Genomic DNA, 14,361 nt, shown 5'->3' with positions numbered 1-14,361 from the left:
AAGTCTAATTTGTATTCTGTATATCCTTGAATCTTTTATGAATCCAATAAAGTCTGGGCTCCTGAAAATAAAACGTTGATAATTGAAAAGTTTAAGTTCTGTTACTTCACTGACAAGCATAATTTATTGTACATTAAGATATTTTTACTAACATCCTGCTGTGTCTGCTTCACAGAGCTCTATACTTTGTTTCCTTTTACACGTTTGATTGTTTTACCTGTTTTGTTTCAGTACTGATCATAAAACATTCTGCCTTGCCTGCTTCACAGACGTCTACAAAAGCTTCTCTTTCAAAAACGTTGCATTAATGATTTCACTGTCTGCTTCACAGATGTGTATAGTTTGTTGCATTTTTCAAACTTTGCGCATTAATTGTTTCACTCATGTGCCTTGATAAGTTTTGAACGTACTGTTGGGTCTATTTCCAGCCAGGTGCAGTTTTTGCTTTTAAAAACTATTTTGCAACTGTAGTTTCACTATCTGCCTCACAGACCTAATCAGCACTATCTGGTACTGTTTATTAATAGAAATGCTGCTAAAATCCTTGTTAAATTGTTGTGTATTTACGAGGATCTGTAGATTTGTTTTCAGTTTGCGGATCCTTGTACTCAAAAGTGTGCCTGTTGTGGCGAACCAATTCTGCTTGTATGGTAGGCTTCTGTGTATATAAATAACTACCATTTTTTAAATTACGTTATTTACGCTCAGCAGCTTACTACTCCTAGATTCTTACTCCCTATCAGATCGACAATGCCATCGGCAAATCTTAAAATTTTTACTTCTATCCTTTCCAAATATCTCTTTAGTTTCCTTCAAAACATGTTATAGAACATAGAACATACATAGAACTAAAGAACATTAGGGAGACGTTGCAACCTTGTCTCACTCCTTTCTCAACTACAGCTTCCTAAATAACCTTTCGTTCACTATATTTTATCCCCATTACCTTCAAAATCCAAAGAGTGTAGTATAGTCAACACTGTCAAAAGCTTTCCCTAAATCTACTAATGCTATAAACGTTGCATTACCTACCTTCAACGTATGTTCCATATAAGCTGTAGAGTCAGTATGGCCTTGCGTGTTCCTATATTTCTCCAGAGACCAAACTGATCTTCTCCGAAGTCGGTTTCTAGTAGATTTTGCAATCTTCTGTAAACAATTCGTGGCAATATTTTGTGAACATGACTTATTAAACTGATGGTTCGGCAGTTATTCATACCTGTCGGCACTTGCCTTGGAATTAGAATTATTAAAGTCTTCCTGAAATCCGAGAGTGTTTCGCCTGTCTCGTGTATGTTGTGCACCAGAGAGAATATAGTGAAACCTCGCTTGATGAGCATCTCGCATAACGCGCAGTTCGCATAACGAGCAAAACAAATTGTAATAAAATGACTCGCTTAACGAACGGTGATTTGTGTAACCATTGGCGACGATTAAGTGTGACGTCACCAGCCGTTCGCTCGCGGAGAGGGAAACGTTCAACAATATGAACACCTTTCACTGTCGACAGCGACATATGAACAATGTCTTTAGTATGTACTGCACTCTGGGTTTAGTGCTGTTTCTGCTACCATCTTAGTGCAGTTTGTTATCACACATTTTTCTGAACTTGTGTTCACACAGTGTTTTTTGTGTGCAAATTTTGATAATCTTCGTAGAAGTGTCCCCGAAGATAAAGCCGCAAGAAGACGATCATAAGAGAAAGAAAATGTCCTTCGAAATAAAACGTAAAATCGTTGAAAAACACGAACGTGGTGTGAGCGTTACTGATTTAGCATGCACATACAATCGGCCTACATCAACTATTTGCACTATCCTCAAGAACAAGGACAAGATTAACGAGATAAATGCATCAAAGGGAGTGACAAATCTAAACAACGGTTTCGTATGTTGGACGATGTCGAAAAGGTGGTCCTTATATGCATAAATGAAAATCAATCGCAAGGCAACGCTAATAATGAGAACATCATTTGTGGGAAGGCGAGAATACTTTCGCCGACCTCGTTAAGAAGACACCAGGATCATCAGCAGCCGAAGAAATGTTTAAGGGAAGCCGTGGGTGGTTCGAGAAGTTTAAAAGAAAAACCGGCATCCACAGCGTTGTGATGAATGACGAAGCAGCCAGCTCCGACACAAAGTCAGCAGGGAACTAAATCAGCAACTTCAAGATGTTCGTAGATTCTGAGAACTATCTGCGGCAACAGGTTTTTAATTGTGATGAGACGGCTCAGTTCTGGAAAAAGATGCCGAAGCGCCCCTTTACAACAGCAGAGGAGAATGCATTTTCCGGCCACAAGCCAATGAAAGACCGTCTCACATCATTATTCTGGGCTAATGAAAGCGGCGATTTGAAAATTAAACCTCTGCTTATTTACCATTCAGAAACTCCATGAGACTTGAAGAAGGGTAAAGTTCAGAGAAGTTGGTTAAATCTGATGTGGAGATCCAGCAACAAGGCTTGGGGGACACGTGATCTTTTTTGTGATTGGGTCAATGAAGTGTTTGATCCTTTGGCGAAAAAATTTTTGCTTGAGATGAATCTGCCCTCTATGCCTTGCTTGTTATGGACAACGTTCGTGCCCATTCTCCAGGCCTACAAGACCACCTCCTTGAAGAATTTCAATTAATCAAGCTCCAATTTCTGCCTCCCAACACCAATCCGTTACTCAAGCCCATGAAGCAGCGGATTCTTTATAACCTTAAGAATCTCTACACTGAATCATTCATCGATTATTGTATTGAATTGACTGAAGCTACTAATCTCACTCTCAGAGAGTTTTGGAAACATCACTTCAACATCATTGCCTGCATCAAGATGGTCGAAAAGGCGTGGGAAGGATTACCAAGAGAACTCTGTTTTCTGCTTGGAAGAACCTGTGCCCAGAGTGCGTAGTCGAATGTGACTCCGAGGCATTTGAGTCAGTATCTGTTGAACCTGTAATCAACGAAACTGTGTCTGTGGCCAAGAGCATGAGACTAGAAGAGGGTAACAATGATATCGATGAGCCTGTGTAAGATCACAAGCATGAAATGACCACCGAAAAGCTTATAGAGTTTCAGTGTGTTTCACAGCAGGAAGTTGTGAAGATGAGTTCTTCAGGGGAGGAAGTGGAGGCGGTAACAGCAAAGCAGCAATCTTCTGGCGCAATAAGAGAAATGCTGAAAGCCCGGGAATCCGTTGCATCGTACATTGAAAATCATCACGCCGATAAAGCAGTGGCTAAGCTGACGATAGTTGTGTCGCATTTTCGCCAAGTGTTGAAGTGTCGGCAGAAACAAATGACTATATTTAACTTCTTAGTTACAAAGAATTATTTATGTATCTTCAGAGCTTCAATAATAAAGTATGTAATACTGCATGTATAATTTTCTTTGAATAAATGACATGAATAAGATAAAACTTTTAGTACTTTTTCTGCATGGGACGCATTTTTGTATTTTACATTAATTTTTTCGCTTAACGAGTGTTTCGTACTACGAGTAAGACTGTGGAACAAATTATGCTTGCTATGCGAGCTTCCACTGTAAGTTTGAAACGTCCCCTTAGAAAAATTATACATGACTGTGCTTAAACTGACACACAGTATTTTTAGCGCAACGCGATCTGACTTTCAAAAATCCCTACAAAAGAATGGCCCTGACTAACATTAACCTATACCTTTCACAAATCACTTACCTCACCAAAAATCTTCGTTACTCAGGCTACTGCAATACAGCGAGCGCCAATACTGCCAGCTAAATAAAAGATTCAAACTACTGAAGGCACTAACTACTGATAGGCATAGTTAGCAAATGAAAGATTTTAATAGAGAACAAACAATGTATTTACCTTAATAGTCATAATATATATAGCAGTTCAAGACATCCAGTCTTACAAATTTCAAAACTCCGCCATTTCTCTCCCCACATCCACCACTGCTGGCGGCTCACCTCCAACTGCGCAACGCTACGCGCTGTTCACATCCAGCTGCCCAACACTACAATGGCAGACAACAATGCAAACTAGCCACAGACTGCACACAGCACAGCCAGTATTTTCAACCAGAGCGCTACGTGGCGTTACCAATATAAAAACCTAAACAGCCTACTTACATAGCCCCCATGCTCCCCACAAAAAATTTTACAAATTGTTTTGGGCACTGGCCAATACAGATTTGAAAAAAATTTTCATAATCATAATTGCAATAACAAAGAAATCAAATGCACACACTTATTGATACAGTTTTGGTCAAAAGCTAAAATTTTCTCACAGTCCATAAAGACAGTCCTGATCATTCATCACATTAAAATTGCAGTGTTTTTTTTTCACAAAGTCTCATTAGTAAAAGAATATGCACATGGAAGTAGTGGATTTCCATGCAGTCTTGAAGAAGTAGTGTTGTCCTTCCAAAGGAAAGACAATGCTGACTCTTGACATGCAGACAGGTAATGGGCCACAACAGAGCAAACCCACAGCAGAGTCAGTCGAAGTTTTGAAGAATATTAGTAGGTAGGTAATCACAGAGCAGACCCACAGTAGCCCTGGTAGAGATTATGGTATTGGTGGGCCACCAGAGGTGCAGACCCACTGCAGTCCTTGTAGAAATAATGGTATTGGTGGGCCATCAAAGCTGCAGACCCACTGTAGTCCTTGTAGAGACGGCCAGCAGCCATCTTTTGCGACTGTGCAGGTGCACAATCACTATCGAAGAGTCTTGCAGAGAATATAGCAAGTCCATAAACCACCACTTGTGCACGCACAAAGTTTTTGGAATTGTCCTTAGAAGTCTTGCAGACAATATAGCAAGTCCATAAACTACCACTTGTGCACGCACAAACTTTGTGGAATTGTCCTTAGAACCAGCAATGCTGTTATCCAGTCCCTTGCTGAATTATTAACACATGTGCAAACACTAACAGTCCCAACTTCTCACATATTGTTCATTACTATGACCAACAGAAATGTGTGCAGTGAAATGAATGCTTAAAAGTTACTTAATTTGATGAACTGGTGTCAATTACAATATTATAACATGAGAATACAATAACAAAGGTACAAAATACATCATTAAAGAACATAACAATACAGATAACATTTGTAGTAATACAGGCTTTACAAAAGAATAGAAATATACATATACATCAGTGTTGCAGGAATTATGACGTAAGTACATACATAAAGATCAGAAGAACTTTTGAAACATCACTTTCACATGTGAGCAACAAAACAGAATAAATAATGTCCAAACATCTTTACAAAGTAAATAACATAGTATTAGAAAAATTCTACAACATAGCTCTCATCAGCTAAACACATAAAGACAGGAAAAACACAAATACACAAGGGTACACAAACATATAGAGGGATGACACAAAACGAAAGGACAGGGTTTGTTTTACTGCAGTATTTTGCATGGAGATCTCCCTTCGTTCATCATTATTCCCAAAAAGTCCTATCTAAGCCTGCTTTCTGTATTCTGTTCACATCCTCTGTCAAAAATAGTTTTTCTCCACTGTACACTACCTTTTTTTTGGCCAAACCATTTTCTTATACAGGGTGTTTCAAAAATGACCGGTATATTTGAAACGGCAATAAAAACTAAACGAGCAGCGATAGAAATACACCGTTTGCTGCAATATGCTTGGGACAACAGTACATTTTCAGGCGGACAAACTTTCGAAATTACAGTAGTTACAATTTTCAACAACAGATGGCGCTGCGGTCAGGGAAACTCTATAGTACGATATTTTCCACTTATCCACCATGCGTAGCAATAATATGGCGTAGTCTCTGAATGAAATTACCCGAAATCTTGGACAACGTGTCTGGCGGAATGGCTTCACATGCAGATGAGATGTACTGCTTCAGCTGTTCAATTGTTTCTGGATTCTGGCGGTACACCTGGTCTTCCAAGTGTCCCCACAGAAAGAAATCACAGGGGTTCATGTCTGGCGAATAGGGAGGCCAATCCACGCCGCCTCCTGTATGTTTCGGATAGCCCAAAGCAATCACACGATCATCGAAATATTCATTCAGGAAATTAAAGACGCCGGCCGTGCGATGTGGCCGGGCACCATCTTGCATAAACCACGAGGTGTTCGCAGTGTCGTCTAAGGCAGTTTGTACCGCCACAAATTCACGAAGAATGTCCAGATAGCGTGATGCAGTAATCGTTTCGGATCTGAAAAATGGGCCAATGATTCCTTTGGAAGAAATGGCGGCCCAGACCAGTACTTTTTGAGGATGCAGGGACGATGGGACTGCAACATGGGGCTTTTCGGTTCCCCATATGCGCCAGTTCTGTTTATTGACGAAGCCGTCCAGGTAAAAATAAGCTTCGTCAGTAAACCAAATGCTGCCCACATGCATATCGCCGTCATCAATCCTGTGCACTACATCGTTAGCGAATGTCTCTCGCGCAGCAATGGTAGCGGCGCTGAGGGGTTGCCGCGTTTGAATTTTGTATGGATAGAGGTGTAAACTCTGGCGCATGAGACGATACGTGGACGTTGGCGTCATTTGGACCGCAGCTGCAACACGGCGAACGGAAACCCGAGGCCGCTGTTGGATCACCTGCTGCACTAGCTGCGCGTTGCCCTCTGTGGTTGCTGTACGCGGTCGCCCTACCTTTCCAGCACGTTCATCCGTCACGTTCCCAGTCCATTGAAATTTTTCAAACAGATCCTTTATTGTATCGCTTTTCGGTCCTTTGGTTACATTAAACCTCCGTTGAAAACTTCGTCTTGTTGCAACAACACTGTGTTCTAGGCGGTGGAATTCCAACACCAGAAAAATCCTCTGTTCTAAGGAATAAACCATGTTGTCTACAGCACACTTGCACGCTGTGAACAGCACATGCTTACAGCAGAAAGACGACGTACAGAATGGCGCACCCACAGACTGCGTTGTCTTCTATATCGTTCACATCACTTGCAGCGCCATCTGTTGTTGAAAATTGTAACTACTGTAATTTCGAAAGTTTGTCCGCCTGAAAATGTACTGTTGTCCCAAGCATATTGCAACAAACGGTGTATTTCTATCGCTGCTCGTTTAGTTTTTATTGCCGTTTCAAATATACCGGTCATTTTTGAAACACCCTGTAGCTTCTCAATGCATTTCTTCCAATTCATCATAGTTTCTTATATAGTCTACCCCCTCTTAAGCTAACTTAAATCTACTGAGCTCAGATATATATGCCAAGGGACGAGGCAATGCAGCAGCACGTAACAAATTAACACAAACAGCAATGACAAAAATTCAAATTGGCAAAGCAAGCAGCAGTAAAATAAATTAGCAGAACAATTGCAATATTACAACTAATATAAGGCAATGTGCAGTAAACAATAAAAATAAATCAGTAGTAAAACTGGCTTAACAGAGTAATACAAAGTCAAATTCAGTAACACTATGCCTGGCAAACAGCAGCAGCAAATGCTATAACTTACACCTAAACATGGCAAAGCTCAAGCAGAAAAAATATTACACTAAAGACAACAATGCAGATAAGGGAAATGTATATTCACATCTTAATGTCGATGTAATTAAAGTGGTGCACCACAAAAACGTATTCTACAAAAAATTACCAAGTAATTGAAAGGAAAATTATATATGCAGTTACTGTTATTAGTCCCTTCTTGTTGTTCTTTCCTTTCCAAGTGCTTCTTTTTCGAAGAATGTGGATCACAAATTTATTATTTAATAGATCTGTTGACAGAAAGTGTTCACATTAGCAAATGCATTTTATTTTATTTTATATAACCAATGCTGCAACACAGCTGGAAACCAGATATCAAATGAAATAACCAACTATGTAAAGCAAAGCATAACAATATCATTCAATAGTCATGTGGCATTTCATAAGTTAGTAGAAATTCTCGTAGAAAGACACTTGTCATAATCAGGTGTGCAGATGTAAGAATATTTCCCATCAATTCATAAGCATTTCAGTAAGTAGCACAAAGTACATGCTCCACAGTATAATTATATGTTTCCAAGTAATAGCGTGTCATATTTGCGATGCTTTCTACAAAGGAATGTCAATAGCGAGGTTAATGGCCAAATTTTTCTCCACCTAATGGCTTTTTCTCCAGGCAGGTGGCACAGCTGGGCACTCACGACGTATTACGTGGTCACTTAACTTTCTTACCGAAATATTTACGACAGCAGTGACAGGCTCATATAAAAAGAATTCACAGGTTGAGAATTTGCGTTACAAATGTGTAGAAACAAAATCCTATGAATATAACAGTGTGCAAAAAATTTTCGCCTGCATTGTGATACATTCACGCATTTACACACATTTCATAACTCTTAAAGTACGATTCTTGGTTTCCAACATCCTTTTTCACAAGTCAGAGTCCCTAACCACTACTCATTATTCCTTACCTTATTACACATATACATATTCGTTGACACTTCTTCAATATTTTATCTTAATAAATACGTAGCATAATGAAATTCTTCATATACGGTAGCATCATCTTATTGATCATAAACGTACCTCAACAGCACACCGTCGCACAGCACATCGTCGTCGTAAAAATAACATCATAACACCTCAGTCAAATCTCAAAAACGTCGTAGCTTTCTGCAATAATGTCAAAACCTAAAAAAATTCTCTGCTCATTTCAATAGTGTCATCTACCTCAAACGTACTTTACAATCATGCTCCCTTACCAAATACATCATTCAAAGCTCTCATAGTATCACAATGGTTCCGAAAAAATATGAACAGTTCACAAAGTACAGACAAAATACAGTTTCATAAGTGTGAAGTTATCCAACTGTGCAATTGCGTAAACATGTCACTGATGTAGTAAAAAAATGTTTGTTTCTCTGTTAAATAATCAGGTAGCTGTGTATTTTGTGTTGGAGAAATATGGTACCGATGTGTAAAGTTGTATAAGCAGATACCATATTAGCTAGGGCTCCTTGTTCTTGCCACACATATGGTACACAAAGTAAGCGTGTACCCCCCTGAGGATTAATGTAATTATACCCTCAGGTGTTACGGATTACAGCAATGGAATGAAATGTATCACGGAAAACTTTCTTCGTAATTCAAAAATCTTGAAAAATAAATGGTTTAAGTACAAAATTAATCACTCAAATGCGTGTACTGTTGCGCTAAACTGTGCGTCTTGTTGTAAGATAATCTCTGTGGAAGTGTCGTAGTTATCGTCCTCCATAAGCTAAGTTCTGCAGAAGCCAATGTACTTGCCTCATGATAAACAAAAGTGAAATGCTTTGCGTATAGATATCTTAGTTATTACGTACCTTACCGTGATCAAGAAAGTACTATAATGTAACGTATTGTTGTGCTACGAAAAAGGCTGTCTCATTGTAGCTATACCACAAAAGTTACTACTAAAACATGTTTTACTTTCCAGAATAATACAGAAAAACTGTGCAGATATAAAACAGATAAAGCGCAAAAGCAACATTGTAAATTGTCACTCATTAGTAGCGTCGTGATAAAATCGTGTAGCTGTCACATAAACTAACCACTGTGTCATCTGGTATCTTACAGAAAGTACTTTAAATCCAGAATGTATTGTCAAGTAAACCAAAATGTTGCATTAAAATCTCATTAGCAGTACTGGTATATGTTCTAAGTATGTCAGCCTTATAGTCGTTACGTAATCGTGCAACTAACAAGCAAGAATGTACACACACAATAATACTGTGTCGTCTGTTCACAATAAGAATGCATTCGTAATTTCTATTTAAATAAGTTCTCTTGGTTCTTGACTGGATATTTAACTTCAAACATTGTTGCATGTTAACAGATTCTAAGTCTAACAATGCATACTAGCAATGTAAAGTGAAAAGTTATATGGCAAAGACAAAGTTAAAAAGCAGATTATCTTTCAATAAACGGTTTTACATGTGAAATGTGGTGTAAACCTTTACTCTTCCTAGTACGCAGAGTTTCAACTTCAACGCAATTATCGTGTGGTATACGTCGGATTCTGTAAGGTCCATTGTAAACTAGAAAGAATTTGTGACTCAAGTGTTTCTTCTTATGTGACAATGAATGAGCTTTAATGAGAACTTTCTGACCAATATATAATTTCTTTGCATTTGCTTTACCGTGTAGTTTTCTCCTTTTGTCTGCTGCAGATTTTATATTTATAATAGCCAAATCAATTATGTCTTTGTGTCGAAGTTTACGTGTATTAGGGAAAGGTACAAGCTCTCTGATTCTGTTCGGTGGCTCTTCATTCTTCAGTACAAGAGTAGGTGGTGAAGCAGTGGAGTCATGAGGCATTTCATTAAGCACGTTTTGAAATAAGTGTAAATATCTGTCCCAATGCTGATGCTTTCTGTGACAATAAAGTCTGCAAAGCTTATTGATTTCTTTCATAATCCGTTCGGAGGGGTTACGATGTGGTGAGTACAATGAAATAAAAACAGGTTTGATTTTATGATTCTGAAGCATGCGTGACCAAACAGCAGATCTGAATTGCGGTCCGTTATCTGAAATGACTTTACTAACGTGTCCAACTTCGCGTAAGAAATTTTTAACAAAGGCATTGGATGCAGACCGTCCAGTGGCTTTACGTAACGGTGTGAAAGAAACAAATTTTGAAGTAAGTTCAACAGCGACTAGAACGTACGAAAATCCATTAGATGTTCTGACAAGCGGTCCCAAGAGATCAACAGCAGCAAATTCTTTTAATTTAGAAGGAGTGATAGGAAACAGCGGAGCACGATGGGAGATAGTAGATGGTTTCGCCTTTTGACAAAGTTTACAAATAGACTAGACTCTTCGAATTCTCTTTTCCATATTGTTAAAATAACAAGTCGTTCGAAGAATATGATAACATTTTCGTGGGCCAAAATGTGCATAGCTGAAATGAGTGTACCAAATGAGCTTATTAACAAAATCGTCAGGAATGCAAAGTACCCATAGCTTGTCATCAACAGTGCAGCGTTTGAACAGTATTTTTTCTAACCAGATAATAATGCCGAATCTGTGTGTGTGTCTTTTCATGCCATTTGCTCTTGATGTCTTTCCAAATCGGATCTTTATCTTGTTCATGAGCAATGTCCTTTAAAGATGTGATGATGAAGTTTTCAAAGGCGACTTTCTGAATGTAAAGAATACTGAAATTTTTCTCGAGGTTGCCTTCTGTGTTACTTTTCTCAAGCCCAGCCAGTGCGCGTGACATTGCGTCCGCAACAATGTTCTCCTTGCCGGGAATGTAGACTATTGTGAAGTGGAATTCTTGCAGAAACAATGCCCAACGTTTTAACCTATCATGATTTAATTTTGAAGACATAAGAAATTGTAATGCATGATGATCATGTATACTTTTACGTGTTTACCAGAAAGAAACAAACGGAACTTGTTAAATGCCCAAACTTTAGCTAAAGCTTCTAATTCAGTAACGGAATAATTTTTTTCAGATTTTGTTAGCACTCGGCTAGCAAAAGCAATGGTTTTCTGAACGGTAGTGTCATTTTCTATGGCTTCTTGAAATAAATGGGCACCAAGACCGACTTTAGAAGAATCCGTGCTAAGGCAGAAATCTTGTGACAGATCTGGATGAGCTAGTATTGGCGCGTTAAGTAGCGATTCTTTCAAAGAATTGAATTCCAACTGTGCTTGTTCGTCCCAGTTCCAAATAGTATTTTTTCCAGTGAGAGAACAAAGTTTTCGTGTAACAAGAATTTGCATATTCAGAAAACGACGGTAAAAATTTACGAGACCTAGAAAACTGCGGACTTGTTTTTTTGTGGATGGAACTGGAATGGCTCTGATTGCTTCTAACTTTTCAGGATCCGGCTGAATGCCTTCAGAAGAAATAATATGTCCCAAAAACCTCACCTTTGACCTACCGAATTCAGACTTTTCCAAGTTAACTGTAATTCCAGATTCTGCAAAAATACGTAACAAACTGTTGAGGATGCGATTATGTTGTTCCCATGAATCTTCTGCTATTAGAATATCGTCCACGTATAAGTTGATGTGACGTTTAAAGAACTCAGGTAATATGGAATTTAGCCCGCGAATGAATGCTGCCGAAGAAATGTTCAAACCAAAAGGAAGTTTCCGAAACTGATAACAAACGCCAAAACAAAGGAAAGCTGTGTATTTTCTACATTCTGGATGAAGTTCGATCTGGTAAAAGCTGGATCTGAGATCAATGGAAGACAACACTTCTACACCATTAAAATTTTGAAGAAGTTCTTGCAACGTTTGCGGCCTGTCTGTTTCAGGAATAATGATAGTATTGATTTGTCTCGAATCTAAGACAAGCCTGATCGATCCATTTTTCTTCTCAACAACATGTAATGGATTGTTGTATGAGCTTACTGCAGGCTCAATAATGCCCTCGTCAAGCATAGATTGTATTTCTGTTCTAACACGGTCCCTATAATGTGCTGGAATTACGTATGGTCTAACACAAAATTTAGTATGCTCACGAACACGAAATTGGTATTGAAATCCCTTGTTTGTTCCTGTTTTGTGAGTAAAAACTGGGGAATGTGTTTGTAAAATCTCAAAAAGGTCCTGCCTATCAGTGTCATTACAATTCTCAATTGTTTGAATTCTATTCTGAATTAACTCATTAGTTTCAAATATGCCGTCGATATCATCCCTGTCAGTACTTGCAGAGTGATTGTTAGTGTCTAGTTCCGTAGAAAATTCCGAACTGTTGTCTAACAGAAGGTAAAGCCGATTAATTTCCTCGTCATGCAGAATGAGATTTTCACTCTGCAGCGGAGTGTGCGCTGATATGAAACTTCCTGGCAGATTAAAACTGTGTGCCGACCGAGACTCGAACTCGGGACCTTTGCCTTTCGAGGGCAAGTGCTCTACCATCTGAGCTACCGAAGCACGACTCACGCCCGCTACTCACAGCTTTACTTCTGCCAGTATCTCGTCTCCTACCTTCCAAACTTTACAGAAGCTCGTCATGGTTTGAGAGCCAATCTTCAAATTTCAAAGCTATTGACTTACCTTCTTTCTCTAAACTTATTTCAGCATCGTGAAAGTTTAAGATTGCTTTGTATTCATTCAAAAAGTCTACTCCCAGTATAATTTCCGTCGACAATAATGGAACAATAAGAAACCTCATAGAGAAGCTGTGGCTTTGACAAAAGAATTCTAAGTTGGTTTGTTGGCGTACATCTACACTTTTTCCAATGATTGCACCTTGTAATTTAATCTTACGTAACGGAAGTGTGAGGCAATCGTTCGATTTGTTGCATTTGCTAAAAGCTGTTTCACTAATTACTGAAATGGGACTGCCAGAGTCAAGTACTGCCGTAAATTTTACGTCATTTACAGTAATGTGAATCACAGGATATGCAATGTTGTTATGTTTTACGTCGTGTTCCTGGAGGAAGATATCGCTAATGTCTTCCATTTTCACGTAATTACTAGCTACGGCAGCTGCGTCGTCAGTTTCATAAGTACGTTTTGTGGCTGCCAGCGGTATGAGTCATTGCCTATTGTGTCTTTGTTGGCGCGCGTCGTTATTGGGATTTGGAGACCTAACTTCTACAAATTGACCTTGTCGAGAGGGCCCTGCTCTGATTGAATCCCGCCAGTTCTGATGCAATTCAGGTCTGTCGTTACGATCATATCGTCTGTCGTCATGTCGGTAGATTCCATAGTTTCTTTCTTGTCGGTTACGTGGTGGAGAATTTCTCCCTGAATCGTAACAGCGCGCTGGACCGTTGCATCTAAAGTTATTCTGTCTCCCTTGATAATAATTATTTTGGTTCCCATATTGTCTGTTTCTCTGATTGTCTCTGTGATAGTCATTACCGCGGAGAGGTGATCTTTCCCTGTAATTATTACTACTCTGCCAACGGTTGTCATACGGGTGGTGTCTGTTTTGGTCACGATTTGTGTTGTGAGAATAGCCTTGTCGTGTCCAGTTATTAATTCTTTCATCGCGGAATTGCGACGGATGTGACTTGTAATTGTTGTGTTCCTGTTTTCGCGTTCCGCGATTGTCAGTGTCAATTTCTAATTCTTGTAAGTGTCCCTGAAAAGCTTCAATGTCGTCTTTGCAACGTCCTGCCAAAATAATATGTCGTAAATGTTCAGGTAATTTGATTAAGCAAATGCGGATGAGTTCTGAGGGGCTGAATGGGTTTGAAAGATACTGATTCTTATGCAACATGTCTTCAAAATATTTCATAAGACTGGAAAATTCAGATTGTTCGAAATGTTTCATCATTATGATGTTATGTTTTACTCGGTCTTGTGTAGCTTGAGACCAATACGCTGAGAGGAAGGCATGATAAAATTCTCCTTCACTGTGGCAATCGTGAATGACCGATCGCAGTCTTACAGCTGGTTCATTATCTAAGTAGCCACACATAAATTCTAACCTGTGCTCCAATGACCAGTTGGGAGG

General features: G+C 39.1%; 1 non-coding gene across 1 annotated transcript; it reads right to left on the bottom strand.

Annotated features, from left to right (window-relative positions):
- Positions 1-12,753: 12,753 nt before the first annotated feature.
- Positions 12,754-12,829, bottom strand: Trnas-cga (transfer RNA serine (anticodon CGA)). The gene has a single exon. It is a non-coding gene; the product is annotated as a tRNA-Ser (tRNA).
- Positions 12,830-14,361: the final 1,532 nt, after the last annotated feature.

This window comes from Schistocerca nitens, chromosome 5 (assembly GCF_023898315.1).
Source record: "Schistocerca nitens isolate TAMUIC-IGC-003100 chromosome 5, iqSchNite1.1, whole genome shotgun sequence".
NCBI classification, from domain to species: domain Eukaryota; kingdom Metazoa; phylum Arthropoda; class Insecta; order Orthoptera; family Acrididae; genus Schistocerca; species Schistocerca nitens.
The sequence above is the reverse complement of the archived record's forward strand: the minus strand, read 5'-3'. Positions and strand labels throughout refer to the sequence as shown.